The sequence below is a fragment of the Canis lupus genome, chromosome 37, assembly GCF_003254725.2.
Source record: "Canis lupus dingo isolate Sandy chromosome 37, ASM325472v2, whole genome shotgun sequence".
In the NCBI taxonomy this organism is placed as follows: domain Eukaryota; kingdom Metazoa; phylum Chordata; class Mammalia; order Carnivora; family Canidae; genus Canis; species Canis lupus.
The window spans coordinates 2,034,263-2,045,587 of NC_064279.1; the positions used below are offsets into that span (position 1 = coordinate 2,034,263).

The following is an 11,325-nucleotide window of genomic DNA, read 5'->3' on the forward strand; positions in this document are numbered from 1 at the left end:
CCTAGAGGAGGGCAGCACCAATCAGGGGCCTGGTTCAGTGCCCCCACCCGGGCAGCCGCCTCCTTAGAGAGATCCTCAGAGCCACAGAAAAGAACAGTGAACTTAAACCTTGCTCCAGATGAGAGCCTGCCAGGACCGTCCTTGGTGAAGTCCAGGTAGCCACAGCAAATGATAAAGTCCCACTGCTGGTCCCTTTGCTTGTTTCAGGATTCTTTCCAAGGAGGAAGCAGGAAAAATCATAAAGTAATTCAGCCATGTTCAGATGTAAATTATTTTATGGCCAGCACAAGCCACCCCTGAATCCTTCTTCCTTTTGGGAAGTAAGGAGGTTTTAAGCACAGCACACTATGGTGCCTGGTGTTCTGGGGAGTCTCTGAGGGAGTGTGATTTCAGCACCAAAACCAAGAAAGTCCTAGGAAAACCGGATGAATTGGCCACCTTCAAAGCCCAACATATCACAAAATCTCAGGGTGTTAATTGACCACACTTAGGGCCAGATAATGCTTTGGAGTTCACAGAGAACAAATCACTTTTATGTATATTTAGTGTACTCTTAAACCACCAAAGTCAAAAGCATTTATGTTACAAACTCAACAAATATATTTAGGGTCTCAATGCAAAGAAATAATTTTATAATCCAATTAAGTATGCTCGGATATTTACTTACTGCTCGTGATGGTTATTCTGTGTGTCCACTTGGCTAGATCATGGTACCCAAATCTTGGGTCAAACATTATTCCAGGTGTTTTGATGAAGGTGTATTTTAGATGAGATGAACATTTAAATGAGTAGGCTTTGAGCAAAGCATACTACTCTCCATAGGTGTGGTGGGCCTCATCCAATCAGTTGAAGACCTTAAAAGAAAAATGAGGGCAGCCCTGGTGGCGCAGCGGTTTAGTGCTGCCTGTAGCCCAGGGCGTGATCCTGGAGACCCTGGATCGAGTCCCACGTCGGGCTCCCTGCATGAAGCCTGCTTCTCCCTCTGCCTGTGTCTCTGCCTCTCTCTCTCTCTGTCTCTATGAATAAATAAATAAAAATCTTAAAAAAAAAGAAAAATGACAGATATCATCTAATAAAAAAATTTTGCCAACAGACTGCCTTTGGACTCAAAATGCTTTTCTTCCCTGGGTCTCCACCCTGCCAGCCTGCCCTCCTGCAGAGTTTGAACTTGTATCTCCACAGTTGTGTGAGTCAATTCCTTAAAAAAATGATCTCCTCTCTCTCTCTCTCTCTCTCACACACACACTTTCTCTATTGGTTTTATTTCTCCAGAGAACCCCCAACAAGGTACTACTAACACACAATTTAAGTCATCTCTCAAATAATTAGTTTTACGGTTACTAGAAATGAATAACTAGATAAAGTTGTTTGTTGGACCTTTAGGAATTTAGAGGACTTTCCTAGCATTACCTTAGAATTTTGTAGCAACCACTCTTCTTTCCATAAATATTTACTGAATCCTCCCATAGCTCATCACTCACCTGTGTATTTTGAATACAAAACTAACCTACTACCTAAGCAGAAACTTCGGGGGTGCTGGGTGGGGAGATCATTTATAGACACTCAGCTTAGGTCACTGAATCTTGACTTGTCACATACACTGAATTAACCTGGACTCCGGGCTTATTGCTGTTACTTTCTGAATCCCAAGTATGGTCCTTTCCACGGCGACCTGAATCTCAATCCACTGGCTTATTGGTGTAGAAATTCCAATGCTGAACAAAGTTCTAGTGTGTCCTTTCTCCTTTTCTTCAATTCAGATTTCAACAGACTGATACATATTATGTATTAACTATCATCTATCGCCTATCAATCTATCAATCACCTATCAATCATCTATCATCTATCAATCTATCATTTATCTACCTATCATCTATCTATCATCTATCATATGTGATCTATCATCTATCAATCTATCATCTATCAGTCATCTATCTATCATCAATCTATCATTTATCAATCTATCATCTATCTATCTATCTATCTATCTTGGAGTCTCCCCAGTTTGCTTTTCTGGATTCTTCTAAGAGGTGAAGTTTAAGTTTTCTTCTTTTTCTCTGTACCACTGTAGTGTGTGTGTGTGTGTGTGTGTACATGCACAAAACATTTGTGCTCCTATTTAACACAAACAACATGTGCAAAGTCTTCTCATTTTCTTCATTCCACGCCTTGGTTCTAAGGTGGCTGATCTAATTAGCAGGAGGTTTATTCTTTCCTCAGTGACTGCATTTCTGGGAGAAAACCTGGTGAGCAAGCACCAGCCCTGCTGCACATCAAGAACCCTTTTGATTTTGAGCCAATTTATACCCTGAGGGCGGCGTGTGCAGGCTCTTCTTGATGTTCTCAGAACCACAGCTGGAATCAAGAAGTGGCTCTAGAATTACTCCCCAGCGCCCACACCCCCTCCCTTGATCTGTGCTTCCCTAGTTACTTTATCACGACACACTGTTTGACCGCTTTCACACCTTCATTCTTCCCTGGATGACGGCAAGCATCACGACAGAGTCCGGGAGTGAGAGTGATGCTGGCCACACAGTCCTTTGCATTTCACAGGCGTCCGAAGGAGCGGGGAGGGGAGGGCTGTCAGGGTCCTTTCCTTGGGCCACTCAGATCTGATACTTTGACTTTATTATCCATATTGTAAAAAGAAGTTCCTACTTTTCCCATAAGGAGAAATACAAGTCCAGTTCTTTAAGGTGATGGTCACTTGTAATCCCTTTAAAGGCTTAAAAGATGTTACCAATCAGGCTACAGCTTTGGCCGCTGCAGCCGAGCCAGGGCGACACCAATATTGGGGAGTCACCACTTCCTTAACACCCCTTCTAGGTTTTCCTTATCCTTCACAAACCTTTCGTCTGGCCGAGTGTTTGTCACGGTCACACTGAATGTTTGTCATCGTGGTGGTGACATGAACCTCCATCTCTGAGGGGTTTCAGCCCTGACTTGTGAGTCTGATCAAATCATTCTTGATGCAATTGCCTTTAATGGAGATTATTAGACACCAGAGAGCTAAGAGAAGCCCCAGGGAATCCTCCGGTTCTAGACACACTCTTGTCTTTAGCAGCAACTCTCATCCTTCAAGGGAATCACCATTGATCATGCCTTCCGGCACAGTAACTTCTTTTGTCCTCTGTAGGTTCAGTGACATATGGAGCCCAGAGTGGCCAGGAGGCACTTGCAGCCCCCGGTTCAGTGATACTTGTGACAAGAGTTCTTGCCCTGAGACCTAAGACGTCTAAACTAGCAGAGATTGTGGGGAATGAGAAACTCAAATTCTACAATTCTATTTGTGAATCACTTGGGTTTATGGTGGAACAGGGTTAATCCTATATCATTTGGGATATGTACGTACTACGTATGTATGTATCTATCTAATCAATTACACCATGAAGGACAATACCGCAAGCCAACAAGTTGTCCCTTTGCTGGCAACTTAGCTGAGACTTCTCTAGGCCATTCCACAATTCTATCAAGCCAGTTGCTTCTGTTGATAGAATACATTCTAAAACTGGTGAACTGGGCAGCCCGGGTGGCTCAGTGGTTTAGCGCCACCTTCAGCCCAGGGCCTGATCCTGGGGTCCTGGGATCGAGTCCCACGTCGGGCTCCCTGCATGGAGCCTGCTTCTCCCTCTGCCTGTGTCTCTGCCTCTCTCTCTATCTGTGTCTCTCTCATGAATAAGTAAATAATCTTTTAAAATAAAATAAAACTGGTGAACTCTATGGCCATGAGCTTGTTACTCTACTTCCTTTGCTGTAAAGCAAGTCCTTTACTCTGAGGGAATGTCACACGTGTGGGAGGAGAGCAGACATCCTGTAGGTCCTGAAAGAGTCCTCTTGGCAGAGGTACTGTGGGCGGGAAGGCAACTCTGTCCCAGAGCGTCATCTTAGGGAAGCGCGAGTAACCGCTTTGCTAAGGTCAAGGGGCTGAGGCGAGGGGCCTGTCCAGGACTGAGGCCTCGTCCGGGGCCCGGCTCGGCTCTCCGGCCCTGGCGGCAGGGCAGTCAGTAGCCGCAGGAGCAGGGCGCCGAGGCCACCCTCCGCCTCTCAGGGCCTCACTCTGACTTCGGAGCTTTCGGAGGCTGTGCGTTTGGTCTGTTTTGTGGGTTCGCCACCCAGAATATGGGATCCTGGCCACAAGTTCCTACCCCGCCTGCCTTGCGGCTGCAGGACCAGCGGGCTCGAGGCGGCCAGCTAGCTCCCGGGCCCGGGGATCCCGTCTGCAAATCTCCCAGGGCCATCCCAGTAATCACCGTTTGTCCCTTACGGATGAGTCCAGCAGCCGTACGAGGTACCAACGTCCCGCCTTCTACCGTCAGCACGCACCGGGCTCGCCCAGGTGGACACTGTAGCGATCGCGACATCAGGGCGTGCCGAGGACTGGTGACGCCTGGGTTACCCTCTGAGCGAGGCCCCTAAGTCGTGTCCTGAAGCTCGGCCTAAGGCCACTCCGGGACCCCGGTCTCCGCCTGGGCGCTTAGCGGGCGGCACCTGAGGCAAAATTTACGTGTCACCACTTTATTGACGGGCGGACCCCAGGCGGAAGAGAGAAACGTGCAGGGAAGGGAGAAGAGCCCCCGCGGCGAGGCTCACGACCCTGCCCGCCCCCAGCACCGCCAAGCACCTCCGCCACCAACCCTTCGGTTGCTCAGTCTTGAGCAGACACCTTCCGAGGGACCGGGTGAAAGTACCTGCATCTTGGAACAATGTGTGTGGGGAGAGGGGGGCGCAAACCCTTACGTCCGATGGTCTCTTATTGCCTCTCGTCTCCCGAGGTCAGAGCTCACCTTGGCTCAATTCCCCCCAAGCCAAGTTGCTTCAGTACCGCCTCCCGGAAACCAGCCGAAGCTTCCGAAGCTCCGATCCCGGCAGTGTGTGGCCACCGCGTGTTTTCCTTGGCTGGTTGTGTCCTTGGAAGCTCCTCAGTTTGTGGCGAGCCGCCCTCGAGGTGCAAGAATGGGTGCGCTGGGCCGGGCCCCCGGTCGGGAAGGCTGATGGCCAGAGCCAGGCTTGGCAGGTGGGCAAGGCTGAGCGGATCCCGGGCACGGAAACGGGGCCTGGCGTATCCGTCGTCCCTTCAAGGAGGTAAAGCTTGATTTTAAAGTGAAACCCACTTCTCACAGGCGTGGCAAGTCGGCGTTCTACTTCTCTTAATGAGAACCTTCCTCGTTCTGGAATTTCGGAGATTCACAGGACCGGAGAGTTCTGTGCAAATCATCTGGCTCCGCCTCCAGACGAGAAGCGGAGCTGCGGAGCTGCGGAAAGCTGAAGGGACGCTCTCAAGCCAGACAGGGAAGGGAAGAGAGAGCCCGCCCTCCTCCATCTCAGGCTTCATGCCACAGCACCATGAGGCAGGCCAAGGGGGAAGGGCCCGGCACCCCCAACTTCTGCCTTCACCAAAGGTTTCTGACGGTGTTAGTTTCGTGAGGTAATGTCTAGAAGCTATTTTAAGAACATTCAAGAAAAGATGTTATGTAATTTTGGAGCAATATTGTTGGTTTTGGAACAAAGTTTTTTTTTTTAAACAATACTAGCCTGTGTTGTTGTTGAACCAAAGTGAATTTTATGAGAATCTACATTTCCAGAGGCAAGAGCGCGTCTTCGGAAATGAAACAGAATATAACACGGAGGGGAAGTGCAATCAAGAAAGGTGAACGTGTCAGACGGTTACTGCCTTTCTTTAATCCTGAGATGTTCTTTGACTCACAACGGGGTCACATCTCGATAAACCCATTATACTTTGAAAATACTGTCAAGTCGAAAATGCGTTGAAGGCACCTAACCTACCGAGCGTCGTAGCTTAGCCTCGCCCACCCTCATGCGCTCAGAACCCTGGCATTAGCCTACCGTCGGGCCCAATCACCTCCCACAAAGCCTATTTACGGTGTCGAGTACCAAGTACCTCATGTAATGCATTGAGTACTGAACTGAGAGGGAAAAACAGTGGTTGTCTGGGTACAGAAGGGTTGCAAGCCCACGGGCTGTTAGCATCTTGGTTGCAGGGCTGCCAGGGAGCCACAGTTCACACGGCTGCCCGGGGTCGCGTCACTAGCCTGGGAAAAGGTCAAGTTCGAAATTAGAAGGAGAGTTTCTACTCAATGTGTTTTGCGTTTGCACCAGGAAAATCCAAATCAAACCATCAAAAGTTGGGGCCCTTCTGTAAATCTTTCGTGTTAAACCGCTCTGAAGGACTGGCTCAAGGCCCTCCTGGGATCTTATGTTCACACTGGAGTGGACACACAGCACACGGCCCTTTTCAGCACAGCTACAGAGACAGCACTCGTAGCTGTCATAAAGGAAAATATGCTCCCAGAGCAGAAATCCCGTGTTCCTTGAAAATAGCCCCATTTCTAGCAAATATAGTCTCTTTCCTCTTGGTGGACATGTTGACTTCCGTGGTATCTGCAGATTCCTGGCCCCGACACAAGCCATGACAGTAGAAAGACCTGAACTCCATCCTCTGACAGCCTTCATTTCTCAGCCCACTGAAGTTGCACTCGATGTACTGATCTCCTTTCATTTTATGTTCCCATTAACATCCGAGTTTTGTGTTTTTCCTTGTCTGAGAAAATCCAAAAAAAAAAAAAAAATAACAACAACAACTCTGGCTTACTAAAATCTGTTTCCTATAATGTCTTAAATTAGTCTGGCACCAATTTGTTGGAATATCTGCCCCAGCTCTGTGGGAGGAAACTGATGAGCTGGCCTTGAATTTCCATGAGCGGATGCCAACCACGGTGTGTCCTGGCGCTGGTTTCGGATGCTCTGTGCCAAGGGCAGAGTTTCACTTCTGATTTCATAGCGAAGCAAATCCTGAATGAGAAGACATCCGTAGACAGGAGGGGAAACAGCATCTCTTCGGTGTGTCAGCTCTTCTCCTTCTATCCCTCTCCATCGCAGAAGGATCCATTGATAAGCAGCAGGAAAAATACAGATGACATGCAATTCAGTGAAGTGGGAAAAAAAAAAAATCATAGGTAGTTTCCAGGCAAGGCGGTCACATCGGCAGTGCAAGGAAAGCATTTCAACTAGCATTCCCATCGAAAGGATGCTCGCTTCCAGGGCCTGCCAGGTGCTACGCTGGATGATAAAACCCTCCCTGGAATGGAAGTCATAGCACACTTTTGTACATGCAGAGTTTCCTATTTTACCCCTTTTAGGTTGAGAAACACCATTGCCCTTCTGTGGCACCATGATGCTGAAGACTGAGAAATATACAATCACGCACTTCTTTTGTTGTTTCCTGAATTATGCAGGGTGTTCTTTCCAGTGAATTCTCCTTTCGAGGCTTTATGAAATGTCAGGTCTCTTACCTCCTGTCCAGGAAAATCCATGACAGCCCTTGCACATGTGGAGCCAAAAAAAAAAAAAAAAAAAAAAGACTTTACCCACTAGTGTAGACTGAGAAAGGGCTGCAGATCTGGACCCTCTGCAAGTGTCTGCGTGGGGCTTTTTCTCCACCTCCTTTTATATTAAGGTAGTTTGTTGTATGTATTTCAGACCTGAGAGGTGTGGTAAAGCCCACAGAAGTCCAGGAAGGACAACCTCCAAGTGTTAAAGAGATACTGAAGGATTTTCTGCCTCTCCTTGAATATACACCCTTAGAGCCATCTAAGCAACAGCACTACAGGTATCTCTGGGTGCCTCTGAGATTAGGACAGATGTTGGGGGGGCCCGACCTCCTGTATGATCATGAGTGTGGAGGTATAACTAAAAACAAGGAGCAGGAATGCTCACGGGTGCTATGCACTTGAGCCGTCTCCTACATGTACACACAAATACAAAACTGAGTATGATATCATAGCCAGGGTATTGACCTTGACACAGTCTCCTGATCTTACTTGTATGTATAGCAACGGTATTACTCATAAAAGGTAAATTCTTTGAGAAAGAGTATATTCTAAGAAATAAAGCCCATGATATTTATGAAAGTATATGCATGGAAGCATTAATTATAATACAAAAATGGGGGCAGTCCCAGTGGCTCAGTGGTTTAGTGCTGCCTGCAACCCAGGGCATGATCCTGGAGACCCGGGATCGAGTCCCACGTCGGGCTCCCTGCATGGAGCCTGCTTCTCCCTCTGCCTGTGTCTCTGCCTCTCTCTCTCTCTCTCTCTGTGTGTGTGTGTGTCTCTCACGAATAAATAAAATAAAAAAAAATAACACAAAAATGGCAAAAAACAAAAATAAATTATATTATGGCCTACCTCTTAAGGGCATACTATTTGTTATCGTCAGGTGGTGGGATTAGATGTGATTTTTATTTACTTTTCCTTGCTTGTATTTCCATATTTTCTCATCTTTTCTACAATTAAACATAACCCTTATGATAAAAATATAAACTATTTAAAAGAAGAAAAGAAAATTTTCCTTCAGGTCTGCTCGGAGCAGAGCCTGAGAGTGAACACACACATCCCTAGGATGGTCAGAACTACCTTTAAAAGTGGCCTGGGGTAGGTTGCTGGCAGGTGTCACTAGTTGGACTGTTGTTCCGACATGGCGTGTACATATGAATATTTCCAATTAAGATGATTATAAGCTCACATTCCATTGTAAGAAACAAGGCAGAAAGATTGCCGTACACTTTACCCAGTTTCTCCCAATGGTAACATTTTGCTAAACTATGAACCATATCATAAAATAATATCACAACCAGAATGTTAACGTTGATACAAAACACCACTCTTACTCAGATTTCCCCAGTTTTACTCGTGCTCATTTGTATGAGTGTGTGTACGTGTATTAAGTTCTCTGCAATCCTATCAGCTGTGTCGATGTGTGGCTACCGAGGCCACGAGACTGACCAGTTCCAAAACCCAAAGGCCCCTTCTCTTGTTCCTTTGAGCAGCACACTCACTCCCCTTGTGCCGTCCCCCAGGCTCTCATCTCTGGCAACCACTAATCTGTTCTCATGTCTAAAGTGTTGTCACTTCAAAACTGTTCTATAAAGGTACCTGCAGGGGCACCGGGTGGCTCAGCCCGGTAAGTGTCTGCCTTCGGCTCAGGTCATGGTCCCGGGGGTCCTGGGACTGAGGCCCACATTGGGCTCCCTCTCCCTTTCCCTCTGTGCTCACTCTCTCTCTCTGATAAAGAAATAAAAATCTTTTTGAAAATGTGCACAATGTAACTTCTGAGGATGGGCTGTTTTCACTCAGTAGAAAGCCCTAGAGACGGGCCCCAATAGCCCAACCTTCCTGGCAGTCTGTCCCTTTGGCCGGGGGAGTCGTGTTCCACGTCCGGTACAGACCACAGCGTAGGCATTCACCTGTGAAGGCGAGTACATCTGGGTTGGTTGCCAGTGTGGGCTTTTACGAGGAAGTCTATGAATGTTTGTGTTTAGGTTTTTGTGTGGCCGTATGTTTTCATTTTTCTGAACTAAATACTTAAGGAGCACAAGTGCTGGATCAAAAGACAGTTTCATCACTTTTTTATGCTGGTCATTGTGATAGGTGTGCGGTGTCTCACTGGGGTTTCAACGTGCCCTTCTGGATTAGTCAGGGATGGGGAACATTTTCGTGTGCTTATTTGCTTCCTGTTTACCTTCGGTGAAACGTCTTTTGATGTCTTTTTGCCCCTTTTCTAATTAGATTGTTTGTCTTTTTAACTTATGAGCTTTGAGAATTCTTGATACGTTATCAGTATTAGTCCTTTGCTGTGTATGTGATTTGCAAATACTGTCTCCTGGTCTGTAGTTTTTTCTTTTTGTCCTTTCACATCGGCTCTTGTAGAACACAAGTCCCAAATTTTATCATGTCCAATTTGTTGATATTTCCTCTTATGGGATTGTGTTTTTGGTGTGGGATCTAAGAACTCTTTACTTCATCATAGGTCCCAACCACTCTCTACTACATTTTTTCTAAAAGTTCGGTAGTTTTATGTTTTATATTAAGTCTATCATCCATTTTGAGTTAATTTTGGAATGGAGTGTGAGGTTTGGGTCAAGGCTTGATTCTTTTTTTTTGGCTTCTGTTGTCCAGCACCATGTGTTGAAAAGCCATCCTGTCTCCACTTAATTGCTTTTGCACCTTTGTCAGGAATCAGGTATATTTGTGTGGGTCTTTTCCTGGGTGTCGAGAGCATCTTGACACAGAATCCATGTCACCTGCAGAGATGGGAGAATGAAGAGTTTCTGCTTCACTGTGCATGAAAGGAGAGAGGTCTTGGTGGGGTTATTAGTGTGATGGAGCCAAACGGAGAACGAGTGAGCAAGCACCGAACCTAGCCCACAGAGGAAACATCTGCCTGGCAATTGTTGAAACATCAGGTCTGAGCTTTAAAAAACTCAGATTGTGGTGAGTTCTCTGCCTTCCAATTGTTTCTCACTGTTTTATCACTTAAAGGCAGCAGGGCTCTTCTGATTTTTCACAATTCTCTGTTGCAGATAATCGAAGCCTGATTTTCAGGATATCTCTCTGAGCTCCCAGTGTTCTCCAGAGGCTACAATTCTCACCTGCACAGTCGTGGTTTTTCCCCTCAGTCCCCTGCCGCTCATGCATTTGCCAGGGTCCAGACCATGGCCGAGGGGGATGCCTCTCAGATTGTCTCACGCTAAGAGGTCACCATGAATCTGCACAACCCCATGAATCATTTGCAAGAAACATAGTTCTAACCCAACTTACCTCATGCAGGGGTCTCTCTGTATTTTCCCTGACTCAGTATGCTCAACACGACTTTGCCTCAAAATTGTTCCTATCCTTTGATGGTTTGGAGAGGTCTTTGAGGGATAAGCTCTCTGTAACCTGGAATTTGCCCTGACCATAGTTACTTCACCTGACTCTCTCCACCTTTCTTTCAGGCATTTAACTCCTTTCAATCGGAATAACCTACAACATGGATGCGCACACACGACAAATGCTTAGAAATTTTCTGAATTAGGGGCAGCCCCGGTTCAGAAATTTCCTGAATTAGCGCCGCCTGCAGCCCAGGGCGTGATCCTGGAGACCCGGGATCGAGTCCCAAGTCGAGCTCCCTGCATGGAGCCCGCTTCTCCCTCTGCCTGTGTCTCTGCCTCTCGCTCTCTGAATGAATAAATAAATAAATCTTTAAAAAAAAAAAGAAATTTTCTTAATTAATATTAAAGGGATAAATCACCTATCTCTCCTTCTCTGTACGACATTTGTACAATCCTGTCCTTTAACATCTTCCTATGGGAGCCTCTTGCTTCCCTGTTCATGTGGCTCATAACACAAATGGGAAAAGAAATCTAATCCTCTTTTTGTGTGTGTGGGTGTGTGTGTCTCTCTCCCTTTGTGTCTTCCTCTTCCTCGTTAGATTTTCATCATATTTCTTCTTGTCTTCCTTTCAGTAGGGGTAGTGAATTATAACCCT

At 46.6% G+C, this 11,325-nt stretch overlaps 1 long non-coding RNA gene across 1 annotated transcript; it reads left to right on the forward strand.

Moving 5' to 3' along the window:
- The first annotated feature begins 48 nt into the window (after positions 1-48).
- LOC112656336 (uncharacterized) lies at positions 49-11,000 on the forward strand. The gene is made up of 3 exons (XR_003134277.3): positions 49-155; positions 1,094-1,186; positions 10,793-11,000. It is a non-coding gene; the product is annotated as an uncharacterized LOC112656336 (long non-coding RNA).
- The last annotated feature ends 325 nt before the right edge of the window (positions 11,001-11,325 follow it).